This window comes from Gopherus flavomarginatus, chromosome 3 (genome assembly GCF_025201925.1).
Source record: "Gopherus flavomarginatus isolate rGopFla2 chromosome 3, rGopFla2.mat.asm, whole genome shotgun sequence".
NCBI classification, from domain to species: domain Eukaryota; kingdom Metazoa; phylum Chordata; order Testudines; family Testudinidae; genus Gopherus; species Gopherus flavomarginatus.
In genome coordinates this window covers 286133149-286156286 of record NC_066619.1, presented here as the reverse complement: position 1 = coordinate 286156286, position 23138 = coordinate 286133149, and the positions used below count along the sequence as shown (strand labels likewise).

Genomic DNA, 23138 nt, shown 5'->3' with positions numbered 1-23138 from the left:
TCAGAGGGTGGAGATGGATGGCAGGAGAGAGATCATGTGATCTCTGTTAGGTTCCCTCCCTCCATCGACACTAGACAGACTGTTGTGGGATGTGAAAGAGGATAAGATACATTGGTTGTTCTGCCCTTCCCCTAGGAAGATGAGTCATGCAAGTGGATTCTTCCGTCAGCTGGGTTCGCAGATCAGAGCACATGGCAGTTTCCTTTATATTTTGCTCTTTCATTTAACTCTTTTTAAATGCTCTTTTCTTAACCTAAACTAATATTTAATACACCTTTTCAATTTATCTCAATTTTTTTAATTCTTTAATAACATGTCAAACTAGGCCTTTAAAAACACCTCTCCTTACTAAACCTAGCCCAAAATCTCTCTTTTCTTTAATAGCTTGCCTCTATTATTTCAAACTAACCCTTTAAAAACAAAAATCTTTATTTTTCTGTAAGTCCTCTCTTTCTATTCCTCAGCAACACGCCAACTAGGCCTTTAAAATCATCCCTCCTTACGAAACCTCACCAAAAATCTGAGCACAGAGTGGGGAGCCAGGTAGGCGCAGTCCAGCAGGGAATGGGGAGCCTGCGAAGCAGGTCAGCTGGGATCAGGGAGCCAAGATCCTAGGGTGTAGCTGGGCTCTAGCTGGAGTACCCCACACATCTCGGCGTTCTTGTCAATTTCACGACTCCAGGAAACACAGCCAATCGCAGATGTAAGTAACCCGCCGTGTCTACACAGACAATGTGTTGCCTTGACTACACCGACATAAGGTCTACGCTTGTGGTGGAGGTGTGGTTATTATGTCCATGTAGTAGGGCACTTACATCGGTAGGACCATTCTCTGATGTGGACACTGACATGGAGAGGTCAACGTAAGGCAGCTTTCGTTGACCTAACTCTGTAGTGTAGACCAAGCCAGAGGGTGAGAGTCTGCCAATTTTACTCACTACGAGAAATCCTTTAATTTGCAGCTGGTCCCCTTCAAAGGAGTGAGGCTGCTTGTGGAGGAAGGTATAACCCAGTGTGGATTAGCATGGCAGAACCCAGCCCTACTGCATCGGGAGGTTTTTGTAAGCTAGCTTCCATCCTCAGCAAAAGTGAGAAATATTTTCAGAGCAGGAAAGGGGGGGTTCCTGTTAAAACCAAGTTCCACCCCAGCCTAGTGTTAACGTCAAGATAACATGCATTCAGGCTCTCTTTCTACTCCATGTGGCAGGAAATTTTGTCATTTGGGTTTAACCAAAAGATTCTAATTTTAATTGAAAGTCTTTCTCTCCATGCTAAGCAGCCCCCTGCAGCGCTCCTGAGCTCTGGATGGCCTCGTCTGGATGGGAAGAGAGGACTGCCCGTAGCTCAAGCTAAAAGCTCATGGAGACAAGGTAGGTCATATTTGTCATGTTAGTTGTTAGGCACCTCCACAGGCTTTAACTTGACCTGCTAACAACTCATCTGAAAACTACACACTGCCTTGTCTTCACTAGGATTTTACTTCAAGCTTGTTAACTCAAGTTCTAGGTCCAGTGATGTTTAACATCTTCAGTAATGACCTGGTGTTACCCAGGGTTCTTTCAACCGATAACTCTTGGTAACATTTACTCTGTGTGAGGTGGTGTCAGGAAATAAATCAGGGGAGACATGATTGTCCGACTGCTAGATGGTTGGCACAAACAGGACATCACAAAGTGTCCCACTACCTCAAACTTTTCACCCTTATTTATAATACAATGACATGACTCTTAAAGAAAACTTGTTCAGCAAGCAATATCAATGGTCCAGCAAGAGGCTTCTTTCTAATTATGGATTAACCAGGTGTGGGTTTTTACCAGAGTTTACAGCCTTGAGACCCTGCCGGACACATCCCTGAGGGCACATCCTGCTCCTCTAAAATTGATGCATCAGCAACTTTAACACAATTCTTGTCAGGAAGGACATGGGGTCAAACTGCCCTTTCTGTGGTACCCAAAACCCCATCCCCTCCTGCCTTGGTTAAGCTAAGCCTGCTACATGGCCACTTGACGGCCTGCTGACTTGGCTGCTTTTAGTAATAAGCCATAGTGGTTTCAAGCACTTTACTAGTTTGCCAAAATCTCCCTGTACAGTTCCCCTCTTTAAAGATCACCTTTCACACAAGGGGACCTTTACATGGTCGTCGCCACACCTTTTCTGGATGCACCTGCATTGAGATCCAGTGAAAGCTCAAGGCTCTTAACCGAGACCAAGCAAATTATCTTCTTGTTGGCATCCCATACTTTGCACACCAGCATAGCAACTGACAAGTGATCGTTTTAACCTCCCTTCCCGGAGGTATGAGTGCTGGTGACAGTAACCACTGACTCATCTGTGGGGGGACTTGCAACTGCTGGATTTTGCGCCAGGTCCAGCATGTTATTTGGCTGGTAACAAAAGCCACTACTAACTGGGACCCCAAGATTACTATGATGGGGTGTAGGGCCAAATTCAGGATGTGCCAGTGGGGGACCATCCCAATAACACTTCCCACCAGTAGTGTAACAGGTCTTGGCCAATTCTTGGCAAATACCTGTTTAATTTCATTGGCATTATGATGCATGGTAACCATGACTCTGCGCCCTTCCTGTTTTACAGTATCTAGCTGGTTCTGTAAATCAGGGTGTACAAGCAACGTTTGTAAGGCAGTTAAATCCATTCCAAGAGGTACAGGTGTCACAACAGAATACAAAGTATAAGATACTTTTAAATGACTATATTGAAATTTGGGTACATGAAAGTCAAAATCACATCCCCTGATTGCTACAATATGACAGAAACATTTATTCTCATAAAGATTATGATTTACTTTATGACCATAACTTGGTTTGTTTGCCAATACCTCTATGTTAGTAACATCCAGCACTCCAACTTCTAATCCAGTTCCACCCAAAGCAGTTCAGTACATTTCTTGGGAGCCTTTTCTGTAGGCTGCCCACCCCCGCGGCTGCCAGGGAACTCCAATAACCGTCAGTAGTTCACATTGAGATAGTATTAGGGCAGCTCTGCCTTCACTGGGCCTTTACTGTACTGCCCCTTACAGTAATCAGGGAAGGTGTGGCAATGGCTTTTCTTTCGTTACATCCAGTGTCATACAACACCCAGGTACATTCAGCTGGGCTTGCATGCTGGAAATTGACTAAGAAGTAACAATTGGCAAGTCTTAGTCTTTGAGTAACCAATGTTTTTACAACCCCTTTTTTTCCCTTGGTAATTTCACTTTGTGCCTTAAAAATTTTTTTTTATGTCCATCCTTTTATTCCTCCCAACAGATTAACCTTGTATCTCATGCATATTTTGCCTTTAAATGTGCCTTTACCACCTCAGGATGTTTCCCTGTTAACAGGCTGGCGTTTCTTGACCTCCGCCCTTCTGCAACATTGGTTTCTGGAAATACAGTTAAAATGATTGTTAAGAGTTTTCTTCCTAATGCAGTATTTTCTTTTTTTTGTAACACAGTACACAACAATGGTAGCAACAAGACAAACAACACAAGACAAAACATAAAACACAAAACACAATCTTTGTCACAACAATAGATCCATGGTATTCTGGGTTGCTCCTCAGCTGGTACCATCTTTTCCTGATTTTCTGAAAGACAAAAAGAACATATTTCTACCCCTTTGGGGGTGGCAGATTATTGCTTAAAATATCCCTTCCTTTTACAAAGACCCTTGCTGTTTGCTGGCAATAAAGAGGAATTACCCCCTTATGTTCCTGTGGTTTTGTTCTATAGGCAGGCCAGGTTTCAATGGCTCCTACCTTTTAAGGGTTTAGGGGGAATTATTATCCCATAGGGGTTTCAGAGTGGTAGCCGTGTTAGTCTGTATCAGCAAAAACAATGGGGAGTCCTTGTGGCACCTTAGAGACTAATACATTTATTTGGGCTTAAGCTTTTGTGGGCTAGAGCCCACCCCGTCAGATGCATGAAGGGAAAAATACAGGAGCAGGTATAAATATATGAAAGGATGGGGGTTGCTTTACCAAGTGTGACGTCAGTCTAAGGAGATAAGAGTTCATTCTTGATCCTCTCTTGTTTGCTGTATAGGATGTTGATCAGGTGGTTCCGCAGTTTCTTTGAGAGTGTGGCACAATCTCTCACCATAGTCTGTGTGATATGTTGATTGTAATGGATTCTTTACCTTCAGTTCTTTGTTATTATGTCCATTTGTTTGCATTTGGAAAGGAAGATGATGTGTGTCTGTATCTGCAAGAGTGAAGTTGGTGGATTTCCACTTCATACGGCTGAATTCAGTGCCTTGCATGGTGACAGGTTCCAGAATAGTAGCTGTGTTAGTCTGTATCAGCAAAAACAACGAGGAGTCCTTGTTCAGTCATTACATTCATGAGGTGGTGTACCTCGGTTTGCCTTCTTATACAGCAGACCAAGTTTGCAATGTTTCTCTGCTGTGCTAAGCTTTAACTGTATTCACAGGTAATAGCTGAGAAGCATCACTACCATATGACCTTAAAGGTTTTTCCAAAAATCATACACACTATACATTGTTACAGAGGTACTTAATTACATTACATTTATCTCAGTGTTTAATATTAAGATGAAGTCTATTAAAAGTATCTTGTTATACCATACCTTTTATTTAGACAATTTGTTTTTGAGGCCAGTGTGTTCAACGTTCTCTGGAAATCTTTGCACAGGCTTTTTAATGTAATTATATCCTTGGGGTTTTGGTGAATTAAAAGGTAGGGGTGTCATGCATGTAAGCAGACCCCTTTTGTACCTGTCTTCAGATTTCAGCACTGCATACACACAGAAAAAGGATATTTTTTCCTACTTGGGGTTAACCTGTGTCATAAACAGATAGCTAAGGGTTAACGTCTCTTTCACCTGGAAAGAAGTAATCTGAAACACCTGACCAGAGGACCAATCAGGAAACCAGACTTTTTCAGGTCTGGGTGGAGGGAAGTGTGTGTCTGAGTTCTTTGCCTTCTGCCTGTACCCTCTCGGCTATGAAAAGTGATTTTTTCTGTCTCCTGCCTTTCTAATCTTCTGTTTCCCAGTTGTAAGTACAAAAGATCAGATAGTGATTTATATTTTTTTTGTATTTACATGTCTATAGTTGCTGGAGTGTTTTGAATTGTATTCTTTTTGAATAAGGCTGTTTATTCATATTCCTTTTAAGCAATTGACCCTGTATTTGTCACCTTAATACAGAGAGACCATTTTTTATGTATTTTTTCTTTCTTTTTACATAAAGCTTTCTTTTTAAGACCTGTTGGAGTTTTTCTTTAGTGGGGAACTCCAGGGAATTGAGTCTGTGCTCACCAGGGAATTGGTGGGAGGAAGAAGTCAGGGGGAAATCTGGGTGTGTTAGATTTACTAGCCTGACTTTGCATTCCCTCTGGGTGAGGGGGGAAGAGAGATTAGCTCTCGGTACTTCTGTTTTCCAAGGCTGGAAATGAGGAGGGTGGAATCCCTCTGTTTAGATTCACGGAGCTTGTTTCTGTGTATCTCTCCAGGAACACCTGGAGGGGGGAAGGGAAAAGGTTTATTTCCCTTTGTTGTGAGACTCAAGGGATTTGGGTCTTGGGGTCCCCAGGAAAGGTTTTTTTGGGGACCAGAGTGCCCCAAAACACTCTAATTTTTTGGGTGGTGGCAGCTTTACCAGGTCCAAGCTGGTAACTAAGCCTGGAGGTTTTCATGCTAACCCCCATATTTTGGACACTAAGGTCCAAATCTGGGACTAGGTTATCATATGGTGTGCAGTGGTGAGATAGATACAATCCAGAAGCCAGTAGGAATATTATATTTTTCTTTTCTCTGCTAGGGGCTTTTTAGCAGAGAGGTTTTGGTTTTAAAAGGAACCAGAGAGAATTTTTTTCTGCTCTCTCTGGCAGTTCTTGGCTTGCATATTAAGCAAGGAACCATTAAGGGACTATTATGGGTCCTTTGTCACACAATAGCACTCCCATTAGGGGGCAATTACCAGCACTATACACATGCAAATAAAGTGGTTTTTCTGGTTTACTTTACATTGAAAAGATTAGCTAGAGGAAGAAAGGGGAAAAGGCACTGTTGCTAGGCAGACCCCAGGAGGCAACAGAGAACCTGCAGTTCAGAAAACAAACACCGGAGGGCACCCCAACACAAGAAAACAGGATGTCATGAAAACCAGAGGCAGTACAGCTCGAAGCAATGGAAAAACAGATAGAACTGCTCAGAACACAGATGGCCAGAGATGAGGCAACTCACAAACAAGAGATGGAAAGGCTACAAAAACAAGAAGAGATGGAGCTCCAGAGGAAAGCCCACCGACAGGCCATGGAATTAGAAAAGGCTAAGCAAAACACAGCCAACCCTAACAACCCTGCGCCAATTATCATTCCACAGCACAGGAAATTTCCCACCTACAAGGCAGGTGATGACACCAAGGCCTTCTTGGAAAATTTTGAAAGAGCCTGTCTTGGGTACAGCATCCCTGAAGACCAGTACATGGTAGAATTGAGGCCACAGCTCAGTGGACCTCTAGCAGAGGTGGCAGCTGAAATGCCTAAGGAGAACATGAACGACTATAAACTTTTTCAAACCAAGGCCAGATACAGAATGAGGATAACCCCGGATCATGCCCGTCGGCGTTTCAGAACCCAAAAGTGGAAACCAGATGTGTCATTTCCCAAACACACCTACTATGTTGGGAAAAATGATAAGACCTGGATATCAGGACACAATGTTAAATCCTTGGAAGAACTGCACCTCCTCATACAAATGGAGCAGTTTTTGGATGGTGTTCCTGAGGACATAACATGGTACATACAAGATGGAAAACCCAAAAATCTTGCTGAGGCGGGGGAGATTGGAGCCAGATGGATAGAAGTGGCAGAAAGCAAGAAAGCTACTGTCAAGGGGAACGAATACCCCAGAGGGCACACCGACCATAAACCCTACAACCGAGGACAGCCAAAGACCCCACATACAACCTAAGTAAAGCCACAGATGCCCTATTCTTCCACCTCACCAGTCTCCAGTAACTCACCTCGACCCAGTGACCCATCAAATGAAAGATGCTTTAAGTGTAATGAACTGGGACATATCAAGGCCAACTGTCCAAAGACCGCCATCCGAGTGCAGTTCATTACACCACCATCACACCAAAGATCCCCAGGCCCAGATGCCTCTCAAATACCCTTGGAGCAAAGGGAAAATTTGAGAGTGGGCGGAAAGAAGGTTACTGCGTGGAGAGACACGGGGGCACAAATGTCAGCTATCCATCAATCCTTCGTAGACCCCAAATTCATCAACCCAAAGGCCCAAGTGACAATTTACCCCTTCATGTCACAAGCTGTAGACTTGCCTACAGCTGAACTGCCTGTCCAGTACAAAGGCTGGTCAGGAATATGGACTTTTGCAGTCTATGACAATTATCCTATCCCCATGCTACTGGGGGAAGACTTGGCCAACCAGGTGAAGCGGGCCAAGTGAGTGGGAATGGTTACACGTAGCCAAATCAGGCAAGCTTCCAGACCCATTCCTGTTCCTGAGCCGTCCACAGACGCCCCGTCTGTGTTACCAGAGACCCAGACAGAGGTAGTGGACCCGGATACCATGCTAACCACTGAAACTGCCACAGCACCTCCAGTCCCAGGCCCGGAACTGGAACAGCAACCAGCACCAGCAATTGCAACCACATCTTCAAACTCAACGCCAAAGGGCGCCAGCGAGCCAGAACTGGCAGAAGTAACAGACAGCCATACCCAAAAGGCTCAGCCCGAGCCTGAAATACCCTCAGGTGCACCAGCAGAGAGCGGTTCACCAGCAACGGAAACAACCCCATCACCTACATCGCTTCCAGAGGGACCAAGCCCAAGTCCACAGTCTGAGGAAGAACTGGTGACCCCAGCCTCAAGGGAACAGTTCCAGACTGAGCAGGAAGCATGGGCGGCGGCACGGAGCACCCCACCGCCTCTCAGCTCTTCTAATCGATCCCGGTTTGTTATAGACCAAGGACTTTTTTACAAGGAGATTCTTTCTGGTGGACACCGGGAAGAATGGCAGCCGCAAAAACAGTTGGTGGTTCCAACTAAGTACCGGAGGAAGCTCTTAAGCTTATCCCATGATCATCCCAGTGGCCATGCTGGGGTAAACAGAACCAAGAACCGGTTGGGAAAGTCCTTCCACTGGGAGGGGATGGGCAAGGACGTTGCCAAGTATGTCCGGTCTTGTGAGGTATGCAAAAAGGTGGGAAAACCCCAAGACCAGGTAAAGGCCCCTCTCCAGCCACTCCCCATAATTGAGGTCCCATTTCAGCGAGTAGCTGTGGATATTCTGGGTCCTTTCCCAAAAAAGACACCCAGAGGAAAGCAGTATGTACTAACTTTCGTGAACTTTGCTACCCGATGGCCGGAAGCAGTAGCTCTAGGCAACACCAGGGCTAACACTGTGTGCCTGGCCCTAACAGACATTTTTGCCAGGGTAGGTTGGCCCTCCGACATCCTTACTGATTCAGGATCTAATTTCCTGGCAGGGACCATGCAAAAACTGTGGAAAACTCATGGGGTGAACCACTTGGTTGCCACCCCGTACCACCATCAAACCAATGGCCGGGTGGAAAGGTTTAATGGAACTTTGGGGGCCATGATACGTAAATTCATCAACCAATACTCCAATAATTGGGACCAAAAAGGATATTTTTTCCTACTTGGGGTTAACCTATCCCTCTCATATTTTTAGGTTTGACTTTGTTTTCCACCTTCCTCTGGAGAGTCATAATTTGAGCCTTTTGGTTCCAGGTAGTTTGTTTGCTGGCCAGGCATATTCATTATCTACAGCTCCTTTATGGTGCCATTTATGAACAGTTCTCTCTTTCCTCTATCAGTTAGGTAATTTGCATTAACACAGACGCTTTCTGGCTTGCTTTTGCATCCAAAGCCATCAGCAGCTGAGAGACTCTGTCTTAGAAGGGACAAAATCAACTTCCACCCGAGTTTTGATTTCATTTCACTTTCAACTCCTGTTTCCAAAACACCCAGCGAGCTGAAAAAGAAAACACAACCTATTGGGGCTCCCTGTAGAGCTCTAATACGATTTTCATTAAGTAGCATGCTTTGTTTGCATTTCTTTTACCCCTTCTATAATATACACTGCACATGTCCTGGGGGAAAAGGCACCCTCCTTTCATAGTTTTACTTCTATAACATTTGTGATGCAGTAGGGACTGTTTGTGTGGGGAGTGGGAGAGCAGGGGAGGACTTTAGGGAATGGACGATACCAGAGCCTGTAACCTGAGCTAGGTAAGGGAGGGGAAAGGTCAACACCTTTGCCCGGGAAGGGGACAAAGGAAGGGAGTGGCAGGAGGGAAGCAGTTTAAGTTTGGGCTTGGGGCTGTGTGGGCGGAATTCAGGGTATCCTAGCTAGTACCCAAGCACCCTGAAAGCCCAAAAGGACTCGGTGGAGGGGTCCTGACTGTGCCTGCAAGCTTTGCTGTAACCTGTGTTCCTGTTGTCCAATAAACCTTCTGTTTTACCGGCTGGCTGAGAGTCACTGTGGGTCCCAGGAAGAGGGGTGCAGGGCCGGACTCCCCCACACTTCGTGACAACTGGTGGCAGTGGTGGGATATACTGCACCCCGTGGACGGCGCTTCCTGCAGTAAGTGACTGGGGAGCAGTAAAACGAAGGGGTGATTAACCCCTGGGGGTGTGTGCCCAGAGAGAAGGACTTTGCAGTAACAGGGTCCCCCGGGGGATTGCAGCGAGCGGTCCCGGGGCGGAGGAGTTTGCAGCTCGACCCTGGCAGAGAGGTGGTGACCTCACGAAGGGCTGGTGCACTAGGGATCCCCCTGGAAACCGTGGGGAGCGGCGAGCACCCCGGCCTGTGAGTGGCCAGCAGGAAAATGTATGCCAAGCGGCGCAAGTGCGACCTGCTGGAGCTATGCAAGCAGAGGGGGTTGCGCCCGGGGAGATGCACCAAGGACCAGCTGATTGCCCAGCTGGAGCAGGGAGACCGCATAAATGAACAGAGCCCTGTCTCTGAGGGAAGCAGCCAGGCAGATGCAGCGCAGGCACCAGTGTCTGTCCCCGCTGGGAGTGGTCAGCCGGCGGACGAGGGCTTCCCGAGACCCCCCCTTCCTAGGCGTAGGGGAAGGGCGAGAAGGAGCCCAGTGTATACCAAGGGCACCGTGACCCCCCCGGCCAGCAGGGGAGCCTCCCGGCGAAGCTCACCCCCCAGCAGGGAATCCTCCCGGCAACGCTCGGCATCTGTGGAGCGGAGGCGGCTGGAATATGAAAGGGAGCTGAGACGGGAAGAGCTAGAGTTAAAAAGGCAAGAGCTGAAGGAGAAGGCGAAACAGCGTAAACATGAGGAGAACCAGCGCCAGCGTGAGTGGAAGGAGAAGGAGAACCAGCGTAAACATGAGAGGGAGGAGAAGGAGAAACAGCGTAAACATGAGCTGGACCTGGCCCAGCGCAGGAGCAGTGAGGCCCCGGCTGCGGTGAGTGAGGGGGGACCCAAGCCTACAAAGAGCTTTGATAAGCACTTGCTGCCCCGGCGTAAGGAGGGGGAGGACATAGATACCTTCCTGACGGCCTTTGAGAATGCCTGCGAGCTGCACAGGGTTGACCCTGCAGACAGGATTGCAGTTCTCACCCCCTTACTGGACTCCACAGCCGTGGAGGTGTACAGCCGACTGAAAGGGGCGGAGGCAGGGGACTACGAACTGTTCAAACAGGCCCTGCTCCGCGAGTTTGGGCTGACTCCTGAGATGTACCGGAAAAAGTTCCGGAGCCAGCGTAAAACCCGTGAGGTCACATACCTACAACTGGTCAACCGGGCGCAGGGGTATGCCCGCAAGTGGACAGCTGGGGCCCAAACTAAAGAGGACCTGCTTGACCTATTCATACTGGAGCACCTGTACGAGCAGTGCCCATCCGACCTGAGGCTGTGGTTGATGGACCAGAAGCCGGAGAACCCGCAGCACGCAGGCCAGCTGGCCGACCAATTTCTGGACAGTCGGGCAGGGGATGGCAGGAAGAAGTCTCGAAGGAGCAGGCCTGCCTCAACGCAGAGAGAGAGTCATCATGGGACCTCCCAAAGGGGGCCTATGAAGAACCCCCCCAAAAGGGGAACATCCAGCGGCAGGTCCCTCCGACCCACTCAAGGGGACCCACGAGATATGGGCTGCTATCGCTGTGGCCAACGAGGTCACATACGGGCCCAGTGCGCCAAGCTCAGGGACAGACCAAGCAGACCCAACCCGCAGAGGGTGGACTGGGTAAAAACCCAATCGGAGGAGGGGCTACATTGACAGGAAAAGGGGGCTGGCAACATACCACCTGTGGATGCTCCAGGTTCCGGGTTTTTGGTTTACCGAGTGGGCGCGGGGCTGCCCCTCCGGAAAGAGTGCATTGTTTCCCTGAAAGTGGATGGGAGGAAGGTCACTGGGTACTGGGACACGGGCGCAAAGGTGATGCTGGCCCGGCCCGAGGTGGTGGCCTCAGATCGGATGGTACCCGACACCTACCTGACCCTGATGGGCGTGGGCGGGACCCCATTCAAGGTACCCGTGGCAAGGGTACACCTAAAATGGGGGGCCAAGGAGGGCCCCAAGGATGTGGGGGTACACCAATATTTGCCCACTGACGTGTTAATGGGAGGGAACCTTGAGGACTGGCCTAGTAACACCCAGAGTGCCCTGGTCGTGACTCGTAGTCAGACTCGGCAAAGGGCACTGCTCCCCGACAACGGGGAAGGTACTCGACCCAAGGTGCAGGACCCTAACCCAGGGAGCGGGGAACGCCCAGGGGAACGGTTCAGAGAGGCTGCGGCCTCATACCCAGCCGACGAGAGAGAGCCGGTCCCCATCCCTGTCCCAGCTGCTGAGTTCCAGGCCGAGCTGCAGAAAGATTCCTCCTTGCAGAAGCACAGGGACCGGGCTGACTTTAGTGCGGTACAGACCATGAGGAGAGGTTGCAAGGAGAGGTTCCTGTGGGAGAAGGGGTTCCTGTACCGAGAATGGGCTCCCCCAGGGGAAGTAGAGTCATGGGGGATCAGGAGGCAGCTGGTGGTTCCCCAGAAGTTCCGTCACAAGCTGCTGTACCTGGCCCATGACATCCCTCTCGCAGGGCACCAGGGAATCCGGCGCACCAGGCAGAGGCTGCTACAGAACTTTTACTGGCTTGGGGTCTTTACCCATGTCCGACAGTACTGCCAATCCTGTGACCCCTGCCAGAGGGTGGGGAAGGCCCGGGACAAGGGGAAAGCGGCTTTGAGGCCTTTACCCATCATAGAAGAACCTTTCCAGAAGGTGGCCATGGACATAGTGGGACCCCTCAGCAAGACCACCCGGTCAGGGAAGAAATACATCCTGGTGGTGGTGAATTTTGCCACTCGCTACCCCGAGGCGGTGGCCTTGTCCTCTATCAAAGCAGACACAGTGGCAGATGCGCTGCTGACAATTTTCAGTCGGGTGGGGTTCCCCAAGGAGGTCTTAACAGACCAGGGGTCCAACTTCATGTCGGCCCTGCTCCGGTCCTTATGGCAGAAATGTGGGGTCCAGCACAACTGGGCCTCAGCGTATCACCCCCAGTCCAACGGGCTGGTAGAAAGGTTCAACGGGACGCTGAAAATGATGCTAAAAACATTTATGAACCAGCACCCGCAAGATTGGGACAAGTACTTACCTCACCTGCTGTTTGCGTACAGGGAGGTACCCCAGAAATCTACTGGGTTTTCACCTTTCAAACTGTTGTATGGAAGGCGGGTGAGGGGGCACCTAGACCTGATGAGGGATGAATGGGAGAGGAAGGCCACTCCCGAGGAAGAGTCAGTGGTGAAGCATGTCCTGACCTTCCGGGAAAGATTGGCCGAGCTCATGGGCCTGGCCAGGGAGAATCTGGCCCGAGCCCAGAGGAGGCAGAAGGTCTGGTATGACCGCACAGCACGAGCCCGTGCCTTCGCCACCGGGAATCAGGTAATGGTTCTCATCCCCATGAGGAGAAACAAACTCCAGGCTGCCTGAGAAGGGCCCTTCAAGGTTATCAAGCAACTGAATGAGGTAAACTATGTGGTGGAGCTGTCAAACCGGGCACATCACCGTCGGGTGTACCATGTGAACATGATGAAACCATACTATAACAGGGGGAATGTGGTATTGGCCGTGTGTGGACATTGGGAGGGGCAGGGAAATGACCCCTTAGTAGATCTATTCCCTGGGACAAAAGCTGGTTCCCCCCTGAAGGCGATTCCCCTCTCTGATCAACTGACCCCGGGCCAGCACGCTGAGATCAGAGGGGTGCTGCATCTGTACCGACAGCTGTTTTCCAACCAGCCTGGACGCACTAATTTGACTGTCCACCGGGTGGAAACCGGGTCACATCCCCCTATAAGATGCTCCCCTTTTCGGGTCACTGGTAAAACTGCCCATGATCTTCTAAGAGAGGTCAGGGACATGCTGGCTTTGGGGGTGATCCAGCCGTCTTCCAGCCCTTGGGCCTCGCCAGTGGTGCTAGTCCCCAAGAAGGATGGGTGTCACGGAGTGTGGGGGAGTCCGGCCCTGCACCCCTCTTCCTGGGACCCACAGTGACTCTCAGCCAGCCAGTAAAACAGAAGGTTTATGGGACAACAGGAACACAGGTTACAGCAGGGCTTGCAGGCACAGTCAGGACCCCTCCACCGAGTCCTTCTGGGCTTTCAGGGTGCTTGGATCCTAGCTAGGATACTCTGAATTCCACCCACACAGCCCCAAGCCCAAACTCAAACTGCTTCCCTCCTGCCACTCCCTTCCTTTGTCCCCTTCCCGGGCAAAGGTGTTGACCTTTCCCCTCCCTTACCTAGCTCAGGTTACAGGCCCTGGCATCGTCCATCCCCTAAAGTCCTCCCTTGCTCTCCCACTCCCCACACAGACAGTCCCTACTGCATCACATCTCTCCCCCCTTCGAGACTGAACTGAGCGGGGTCACTCTGCCCAGTGACCTGGGGAAGTTCAGGGCCCCCTCTCCGGGACAACGCATCCGCTGTCAGGTTGGCACTTCCCTTCACATGGACCACGTCCATGTCATAGTCCTGCAGGAGCAGGCTCCACCTCAGGAGCTTGGCGTTGGCTCCTTTCATCTGGTGCAGCCAGGTCAGGGAAGAGTGGTCGGTGTACACGGTGAAGTGTCGCCCAAAGAGATATGGCTCTAGCTTCTTAAGGGCCCACACCATGGCCAGGCATTCCTTCTCGATGGCTGCGTAGCTTTGTTCCCGGGGTAGCAGCTTCTTACTCAGGTACACGATGGGGTGTCTCTCCCCCTTTTCATCCTCCTGCATTAACACTGCCCCCCAGTCCCGTGTCTGAGGCATCAGTGAACACCATAAAGAGTTTTTCAAAATGTGGGTTTACCAGAACTGGGCCACTAACCAGAGCCTCCTTCAGCGCCCGGAAAGCCTCCTGGCACTGCTCAGTCCAGATCACCTTGTCTGGCTTCCCCTTTTTGCACAGTTCAGTGATGGGGCCGGCTATGGCACTAAAGTGGGGCACGAACCTTCGATAGTACCCCGCCATTCCAATAAAGGCCTGGACCTGCTTTTTGGTTTGGGGAGCAGGCCAGTCTCTGATCACCTCCACCTTGGCTGGTTCCGGCTTCAGGCAGCCGCTCCCCACCCGATGGCCCAGGTAAGATACTTCAGCCATCCCCACCTTGCACTTCTCAGCCTTTACTGTTAACCCAGCCTTTCGGAGTCGGTCTAGGACTTGTTTAACCTGGGACATGTGGTCCTCCCAGGTCTGGCTGAAGACGCAGATGTCGTCAATATATGCCACAGCAAAACTCTCCATCCCCCTCAGTAGCTGATCCACTAGGCGCTGGAAGGTGGCTGGCGCTCCCTTGAGGCCGAAGGGCAGGGTCAGAAACTCATAGAGCCCCAGAGGGGTGATAAAGGCCGATTTCAGCCTGGCATCTGCGTCCAGCGGCACTTGCCAGTAGCCTTTGGTAAGATCCATAATGGTGAGGTACCGAGCACCTCCCAGCTTGTCTAGGAGCTCGTCAGGCCTGGGCATAGGGTAGGCATCAGATACGGTGATGGCATTGAGCTTTCGATAGTCCACACAGAACCGGATTGACCCATCCTTCTTGGGGACTAGCACCACTGGCGAGGCCCAAGGGCTGGAAGACGGCTGGATCACCCCCAAAGCCAGCATGTCCCTGACCTCTCTTTCAAGATCCTGGGCAGTTTTACCAGTGACCCGAAAAGGGGAGCATCTTATAAGGGGATGTGACCCGGTCTCCACCCGGTGGACAGTCAAATTAGTGCGTCCAGGCTGGTTGGAAAACAGCTGTCGGTACAGATGCAGCACCCCTCTGATCTCAGCGTGCTGGCCCGGGGTCAGTTGATCAGAGAGGGGAATCGCCTCCAGGGGGGAACCAGCTTTTGTCCCAGGGAATAGATCTACTAAGGGGTCATCTCCCTGCCCCTCCCAATGTCCACACACAGCCAACACCACATTCCCCCTGTCATAGTATGGTTTCATCATGTTCACATGGTACACTCGACGGTGATGTGCCCGGTTTGACAGCTCCACCACATAGTTTACCTCATTCAGTTGCTTGATAACCTTGAAGGGCCCTTCCCAGGCAGCCTGGAGTTTGTTTCTCCTCACAGGGATGAGAACCATCACCTGATCTCCAGTGGCGAAGGCACGGGCCCGTGCCGTGCGGTCATACCAGACCTTCTGCCTCCTCTGGGCTCGGGCCAGATTCTCCCTGGCCAGGCCCATGAGCTCAGCCAGTCTTTCCCAGAAGGTCAGGACATACTCCACCACTGACTCTCCCTCGGGAGCGGCCTTCCCCTCCCATTCGTCCCTCATCAGGTCTAGGGGCCCCCTCACCCGCCTTCCATACAACAGTTCGAAAGGTGAAAACCCAGTAGATTCCTGGGGTACCTCCCTGTACGCAAACAGCAGGTGAGGTAAGTACTTGTCCCAATCTTGCGGGTGCTGGTTCATAAATGTTTTTAGCATCATCTTCAGCGTCCCGCTGAACCTTTCTACCAGCCCGTTGGACTGGGGGTGATACGCTGAGGCCCAGTTGTGCTGGACCCCACATTTCTGCCATAAGGACCGGAGCAGGGCCGACATGAAGTTGGACCCCTGGTCTGTTAAGACCTCCTTGGGGAACCCCACCCGGCTGAAAATTGTCAGCAGCGCATCTACCACTGTGTCTGCTTCGATAGAGGACAAGGCCACCGCCTCGGGGTAGCGAGTGGCGAAATCCACCACCACCAGGATGTATTTCTTCCCTGACCGGGTCATCTTGCTGAGGGGTCCCACTATGTCCATGGCCACCTTCTGGAAAGGTTCTTCTATGATGGGTAAAGGCCTCAAAGCCGCTTTCCCCTTGTCCCGGGCCTTCCCCACCCTCTGGCAGGGGTCACAGGATTGGCAGTACTGTCGGACATGGGTAAAGACCCCAGGCCAGTAAAAGTTCTGTAGCAGCCTCTGCCTGGTGCGTCGGATTCCCTGGTGCCCTGCGAGAGGGATGTCATGGGCCAGGTACAGCAGCTTGTGACGGAACTTCTGGGGAACCACCAGCTGCCTCCTGATCCCCCATGACTCTACTTCCCCTGGGGGAGCCCATTCTCGGTACAGGAACCCCTTCTCCCACAGGAACCTCTCCTTGCAACCTCTCCTCATGGTCTGTACCGCACTAAGGTCAGCCCGGTCCCTGTGCTTCCGCAAGGAGGGATCTTTCTGCACTTCGGCCTGGAACTCAGCAGCTGGGACAGGGATGGGGACCGGCTCTCTCTTGCTGGCTGGGTCTGAGGCTGCAGCCTCTCTGGACCGTGCCCCTGGGTGTTCCCCGCTCCCTGGGTTAGGGTCCTGCACCTCGGGTCGAGTACCTTCCCCGTTGTCGGGGAGCAGTGCCCTTTGCCGAGTCTGACTACGAGTCACGACCAGGGCACTCTGGGTGTTACTAGGCCAGTCCTCAAGGTCCCCTCCCATTAACACGTCAGTGGGCAAATATTGGTGTACCCCCACATCCTTGGGGCCCTCCTTGGCTCCCCATTTCAGGTGTACCCTTGCCACGGGTACCTTGAATGGGGTCCCGCCCACGCCCATCAGGGTCAGGTAGGTGTCGGGCACCATCCGATCTGAGGCCACCACCTCGGGCCGGGCCAGCGTCACCTTTGCGCCCGTGTCCCAGTACCCAGTGACCTTCCTCCCATCCACTTTCAGAGAAACAATGCACTCTTTTCGGAGGGGCAGCCCTGCGCCCACCCGGTAAACCAAAAACCCGGAACCTGGAGCATCCACAGGTGGTATGTTGCCAGCCCCCCTTTCCTGGGAATGTAGCCCCTCCTCTGATTGGGTTTTTACCCAGTCCACCCTCTGCGGGGTGAGTCTGCTTGGTCTGTCCCTGAGCTTGGGGCACTGGGCCCGTATGTGACCTCGTTGGCCACAGCGATAGCAACCCATATCTCGTGGGTCCCCTTGAGTGGGTCGAAGGGACCTGCCGCTGGATGTTCCCCTTTTGGGGGGGTTCTCCATTGGGGCCCTTTGGGAGGCCCCATGATGACTCTCTCTCTGCGTTGAGGCAGGCCTGCTCCTTCGAGACTCCTCCCTGCCATCCCCTGCCCGACTGTCCACAAATTGGTCAGCCAGCTGGCCTGCATGCTGCGGGTTCTCCGGCTTCTGGTCCATCAATCACAGCCTCAGGTCGGAAGGGCACTGCTCGTACAGGTGCTCCAGTATGAATAGGTTAAGCGGGTCCTCTTTAGTTTGGGCCCCAGCTGTCCACTTGTGGGCATACCCCTGCGCCCTGTTGACCAGTTGTAGGTATGTGACCTCACGGGTTTTACGCTGGCTCCGGAACTTTTTCCGGTACATCTCAGGAGTCAGCCCAAACTCGCGGAGCAGGGCCTGTTTGAACAGTTCGTAGTCCCCTGCCTCCGCCCCTTTCAGTCGGCTGTACACCTCCACGGCTGTGGAGTCCAGTAAGGGGGTGAGAACTGCGATCCTGTCTGCAGGGTCAACCCTGTGCAGCTCGCAGGCATTCTCAAAGGCCGTCAGGAAGGTATCTATGTCCTCCCCCTCATTACGCCGGGGCAGCAAGTGCTTATCAAAGCTCTTTGTAGGCTTGGGTCCCCCCTCACTCACCGCAGCCGGAGCCTCACTGCTCCTCAGCCGGGCCAGGTCCAGCTCATGTTTACGCTGTTTCTCCTTCTCCTCCCACTCACGCTGGCGCTGGTTCTCCTCATGTTTACGCTGGTTCTCCTCATGTTTATGCTGTTTCGCCTTCTCCTCCAGCTCTCGCCTCTTTAACTCGAGCTCTTCCCGTCTCAGCTCCCTTTCATATTCCAGCCGCCTCCGCTCCACGGATGCCGAGCGTTGCCGGGAGGATCCCCTGCTGGGGGGTGAGTTTCGCCGTGAGGCTCCCCTGCTGGCCGGGGGGGGTCACGGTGCCCTCGGTATTCACTGGGCTCCTCCCCGCCCTTCCTCTACGCCTAGGAAGGGGGGGTCTCGGGAAGCCCTCGTCCGCCGGCTGACCACTCCCAGCGGGGACAGACACTGGTGCCTGCGCTGCATCTGCTCGGCTGCTTCCCTCAGAGACAGGGCTCCGTTCATTCATGTGGTCTCCCTGCTCCAGCTGGGCAATCAGCTGGTCCTTGGTGCGTCTCCCTGGGCGCAACCCCCTCTGCTTGCATAGCTCCAGCAGGTCACACTTGCGCCGCTTGGCATACATCTTCCTGCTGGCCAGTCACAGGCCGGGGTGCTCACTGCTCCCCACGGTTTCCAGGGGGACCCCTAGTGCACCAGCCCTTCGTGAGGTCACCACCTCTCTGCCAGGGTCGAGCTGCCAACTCCTTCGCCCCTGGGACCGCTCGCTACAATCCTCCGGGGGACCCTGTTACTACAAAGTCCTTCTCACTGGGCACACACTCCCAGGGGTTAACCACCCCTTCGTTTTACTGCTCCCCAGTCACTTACTGCAGGAAGCATCGTCCACAGGGTGCAGTATATCCCACCGCTGACACCAGTTGTCACGGAGTGTGGAGGAGTCCGGCCCTGCACCCCTCTTCCTGGGACCCACAGTGACTCTCAGCCAGCCAGTAAAACAGAAGGTTTATTGGACAACAGGAACACAAGTTACAGCAGAGCTTGCAGGCACAGTCAGGACCCCTCCACCGAGTCCTTCTGGGCTTTCAGGGTGTTCGGATCCTAGCTAGGATACCCTGAATTCCGCCCACACAGCCCCAAGTCCAATCTCCAACTGCTTCCCTCCTGCCACTCCCTTCCTTTGTCCCCTTCCCGGGCAAAGGTGTTGACCTTTCCCCTCCCTTACCTAGCTCAGGTTACAGGCCCTGGCATCGTCCATCCCCTAAAGTCCTCCCCTGCTCTCCCACTCCCCACACAGACAGTCCCTACTGCATCACAATGGGTCAATCCGGTTCTGTGTGGACTATCGAAAGCTCAATGCCATCACCGTATCTAATGCCTACCCTATGCCCAGGCCTGACGAGCTCCTAGACAAGCTGGGAAGTGCTCGGTACCTCACCACTATGGATCTTACCAAAGGCTACTGGCAAGTGCCGCTGGACGCAGATGCCAGGCTGAAATCGGCCTTTATCACCCCTCTGGGGCTCTATGAGTTTCTGACCCTGCCCTTCGGCCTCAAGGGAGCGCCGGCCACCTTCCAGCGCCTAGTGGATCAGCTACTGCGGGGGATGGAGAGTTTTGCCGTGGCGTATATTGATGATATCTGCATCTTCAGCCAGACCTGGGAGGACCACATGTCTCAGGTTAAACAAGTGCTAGACCAACTCCGAAAGGCTGGGTTAACAGTAAAGGCTGAGAAGTGCAAGGTGGGGATGGCTGAAGTATCTTACCTGGGCCATCGGGTGAGGAGCGGCTACCTGAAGCCGGAACCAGCCAAGGTGGAGGTAATCAGAGACTGGCCTGCTCCCCAAACCAAAAAGCAGGTCCAGGCCTTTATTGGAATGGCGGGGTACTATCGAAGGTTCGTGCCCCACTTTAGTGCCATAGCCGGCCCCATCACTGAACTGTGCAAAAAGGGGAAGCCAGACAAGGTGATCTGAACTAAGCAGTGCCAGAAGGCTTTCCGGGCGCTGAAGGAGGCTCTGGTTAGTGGCCCAGTTCTGGCAAACCCAAATTTTGACAAACCCTTTATGGTGTTCACTAATGCCTCAGACATGGAACTGGGGGGCAGTGTTAATGCAGGAGGATGAAAAGGGGGAGAGACACCCCATCGTGTACCTGAGTAAGAAGCTGCTACCCCGGGAACAAAGCTACGCGGCCATCAAGAAGGAATGCCTGGCCATGGTGTGGGCCCTTAAAAAGCTAGAGCCATATCTCTTTGGGCAACACTTCACCGTGTACACCGACCACTCTCCCCTGACCTGGCTGCACCAAATAAAAGGAGCCAACGCCAAGCTCCTGAGGTGGAGCCTGCTCCTGCAGGACTATGACATGGACGTGGTCCATGTGAAGGGAAGTGCCAACCTGACAGCGGATGCGTTGTCCCGGATAGGGGGCCCTGAACTTCCCCAGGTCACTGGGCAAAGTGACCCCGCTCAGTTCAGTCTCGAAGGGGGGAGAGATGTGATGCAGTAGGGGCTGTCTGTGTGGGGAGTGGGAGAGCAGGGGAGGACTTTAGGGAATGGACGATACCAGAGCCTGTAACCTGAGCTAGGTAAGGGAGGGGAAAGGTCAACACCTTTGCCCGGGAAGGGGACAAAGGAAGGGAGCGGCAGGAGGGAAGCAGTTTGAGTTTGGGCTTGGGGCTGTGTGGGCGAATTCAGGGTATCCTAGCTAGGATCCAAGCACCCTGGAAGCCCAAAAGGACTCGGTGGAGGGTCCTGACTGTGCCTGCAAGCTCTGCTGTAACCTGCGTTCCTGTTGTCCAATAAACCTTCTGTTTTACTGGCTGGCTGAGAGTCACTGTGGGTCCCAGGAAGAGGGGTGCAGGGCCGGACTCCCCCACACTCCGTGACGACATTATATTAGCCATATCAATTTTTACATAAGGTGTAACTGTTTCTTTTGTGCTCACAGAGTGTTCGTGTACCTTCATTCAACTACAATCTGATTACTCAGAGCCACCTTAAGGCTCAGTGCTTCTAATGTTGCTTCTTTTTTTTGTGTACACCTCACCCCTGCTGTTGCTCCAGAGAGGCACGGTCTTTTTTCCTTTTTTCTTTTGCTACAGCTTTTATCGGCTATTTTGTTACAAAAAAAAAGAGGATACAGAATTTCTTCCCCTTCTCCTGGGTTTGACGACCCTGCTGCAGCCACGACTTGAGATAATGAACATTATAAAGCACTGAGGTACCTTAAGGGTTAAGTGCTAAATACCAAAGCCAAATAACACCAGTTACTTGTGCCTGGCAGAAAGCGTCTGGCAGTTTTGCAACTTTGAATGAAAGATTCAGATGGCTTTTTAGTGGTGTTATTTAAAAACAAAACAAAAACCATTTAAACACTCCCCATATTTACATAATATATTCACATACACACATACACACAGACATCCGTCCTCTTTTGCTTAACATCCCTTACACTGCTTTACTGTTTACACAGCTGCCCATAGATTACATTGCTGTATGTTTGGGGACAGGTCAGTTCCAATAGAAACCCCTTATGTTCTTTTAGCGCATTTGACTAAATTGTTCGGTCAAATGATTCAAAGCAGATTGTCTTATTTCATGGCTTATTTACAGACCTTCCTTCGGAAAAGGGCCCATTTTCCCTTCAGAATGGCTGCAATGACACCGAGAATTTGCTTCCTATAACGCTTTTCTTTCTTTAACATTTTCACAAGATTCAACTGCTTAATTCCTTCCAGCCTCTGCAGAGTTAACTTCTCACTCCCTTTCCTTAATTCACTTGTTTGTCTCCCAGAATGACGCCTCCATCAACTCAGATTTCATCATTCCTGGAATTGTCCCAGGGATCTGAATTCCCCATGTCTACACTTGCTTCTTTCCTTACTCCTGTCACTCTGCCCCTGAGGGCTCCCAGCCTGTTTTCCGATCTCATTATCTGTTGCCTACCTGCTTGTCTGGGCCTGATCCTGCTTTCCTCGCTCAACAACCCCTTCCCATGGGCACAGGCTTAGTCCCACTAACCACCCTCAACTAGCCCCCACCCCTCCTGGTCCCTTCCTCTCTTGTTGCTCTGGGGTGGTCATTCTGCCAGGCAGGTAGTGACCCTTTCTGACACAAGGCACAGGTACTTTGCTATTGTTTATCCTCTTAGGTTCTATCAGTTCAGTCCAAAAGACCTCAGGCTGCCTGCATTCTCTGCACCAAAATTCTTACCTGCACAAAATTCTCTGTTACTCACACATTCAAGGACACCCACTTTTCCCCCAGTTCCTAGGACTCCAGGGGAAAAACACTTAACTTTACCCCTCCATGGGCTCTGGGCAAATACCCTGTCCCTGTGGACTCAGAGCAAACATCCTTTCCTTGTGGAACTCGCAAAGTGCGACATAGCAACTTGTAGGGAGCGACCCCACCCTGTCGTCTTTTACCTCCTACTGCAACGGACAAACTACAAACTGTTTGTACCATCCATCTCCTTCCTCTCTACCAATCCTCACTGGGGCCTCCAAATTCTGTTACCCGAGGTTCTTTCAACCCAAAGCTCTTGGTGATGTTTACCTAGTGTGAGGTGGTGTCAGAAATAAATCACAGGACACATGGCCGTCCAGGGCATCTGACCAATAGATGGCAGCACAAACAGGACAACACAAGAGTGCTTTCACTTAAAGCTAAACTTTACTTAGTCTCAAGCACTCACACACGTCCGCAACAGGTTAGTAAAACACCCCACCTCTCGATAATTACTGAAGCTGAGTGTGGTTCTCAAGTGGCACAGCGGCAGCCCGTCTGCCGGTGGGGAACACAAGATGCATCCAGAGGGAGAGACCGGTCCTGAAGAGTCCCACTATCTCAAAGTTTTCCCCCTTATTTATAACAAAATGACATGTCCCTTAAGGAAAACTTGTTCAGCAAGCAATTTCAATGGCCCAGCAAGAGGCTTCCTTATGATTATTGATTAACCAGGTGGGGGGTTTTCTCAGAGTTTGCGGCCTTGAGACCCTGTCAAACACATTCTTGAGGGCACATCTTGCTCCTCTATAATGCATGCATCAGCAACTTCAACCCAATTCTTATTAGGAAGGACATGGGG

The 23138-nt window shown here is 51.6% G+C and overlaps 2 protein-coding genes and 1 long non-coding RNA gene across 13 annotated transcripts in view; 2 read left to right on the top strand and 1 right to left on the bottom strand.

The window, feature by feature from the left end:
* The window catches only part of LOC127046421 (C-type lectin domain family 4 member F-like), a 280381-nt gene that overhangs the window by 215417 nt on the left and 41826 nt on the right, over positions 1-23138 (top strand). The window lies entirely within an intron of this gene.
* LOC127046423 (C-type lectin domain family 4 member F-like) overlaps positions 1213-23138 on the top strand; it is a 167724-nt gene continuing 145798 nt past the window's right edge. For all 8 annotated transcript variants that reach the window (XM_050943444.1, XM_050943440.1, XM_050943445.1 and 5 more), the window contains exon 1: positions 1213-1370. The gene's annotated coding sequence lies outside the window, so the exon portion shown is untranslated. The remainder of the gene's footprint in view (positions 1371-23138) is intronic.
* LOC127046464 (uncharacterized) lies at positions 2762-21892 on the bottom strand. Of its 2 annotated transcripts, none has more exons than XR_007773098.1 (2): positions 21828-21892; positions 2762-3588 (listed from the first exon to the last, which is right to left on the bottom strand). It is a non-coding gene; the product is annotated as an uncharacterized LOC127046464 (long non-coding RNA). The 2 variants fall into 2 exon arrangements; XR_007773097.1 differs by having other exon boundaries at positions 2762-3384.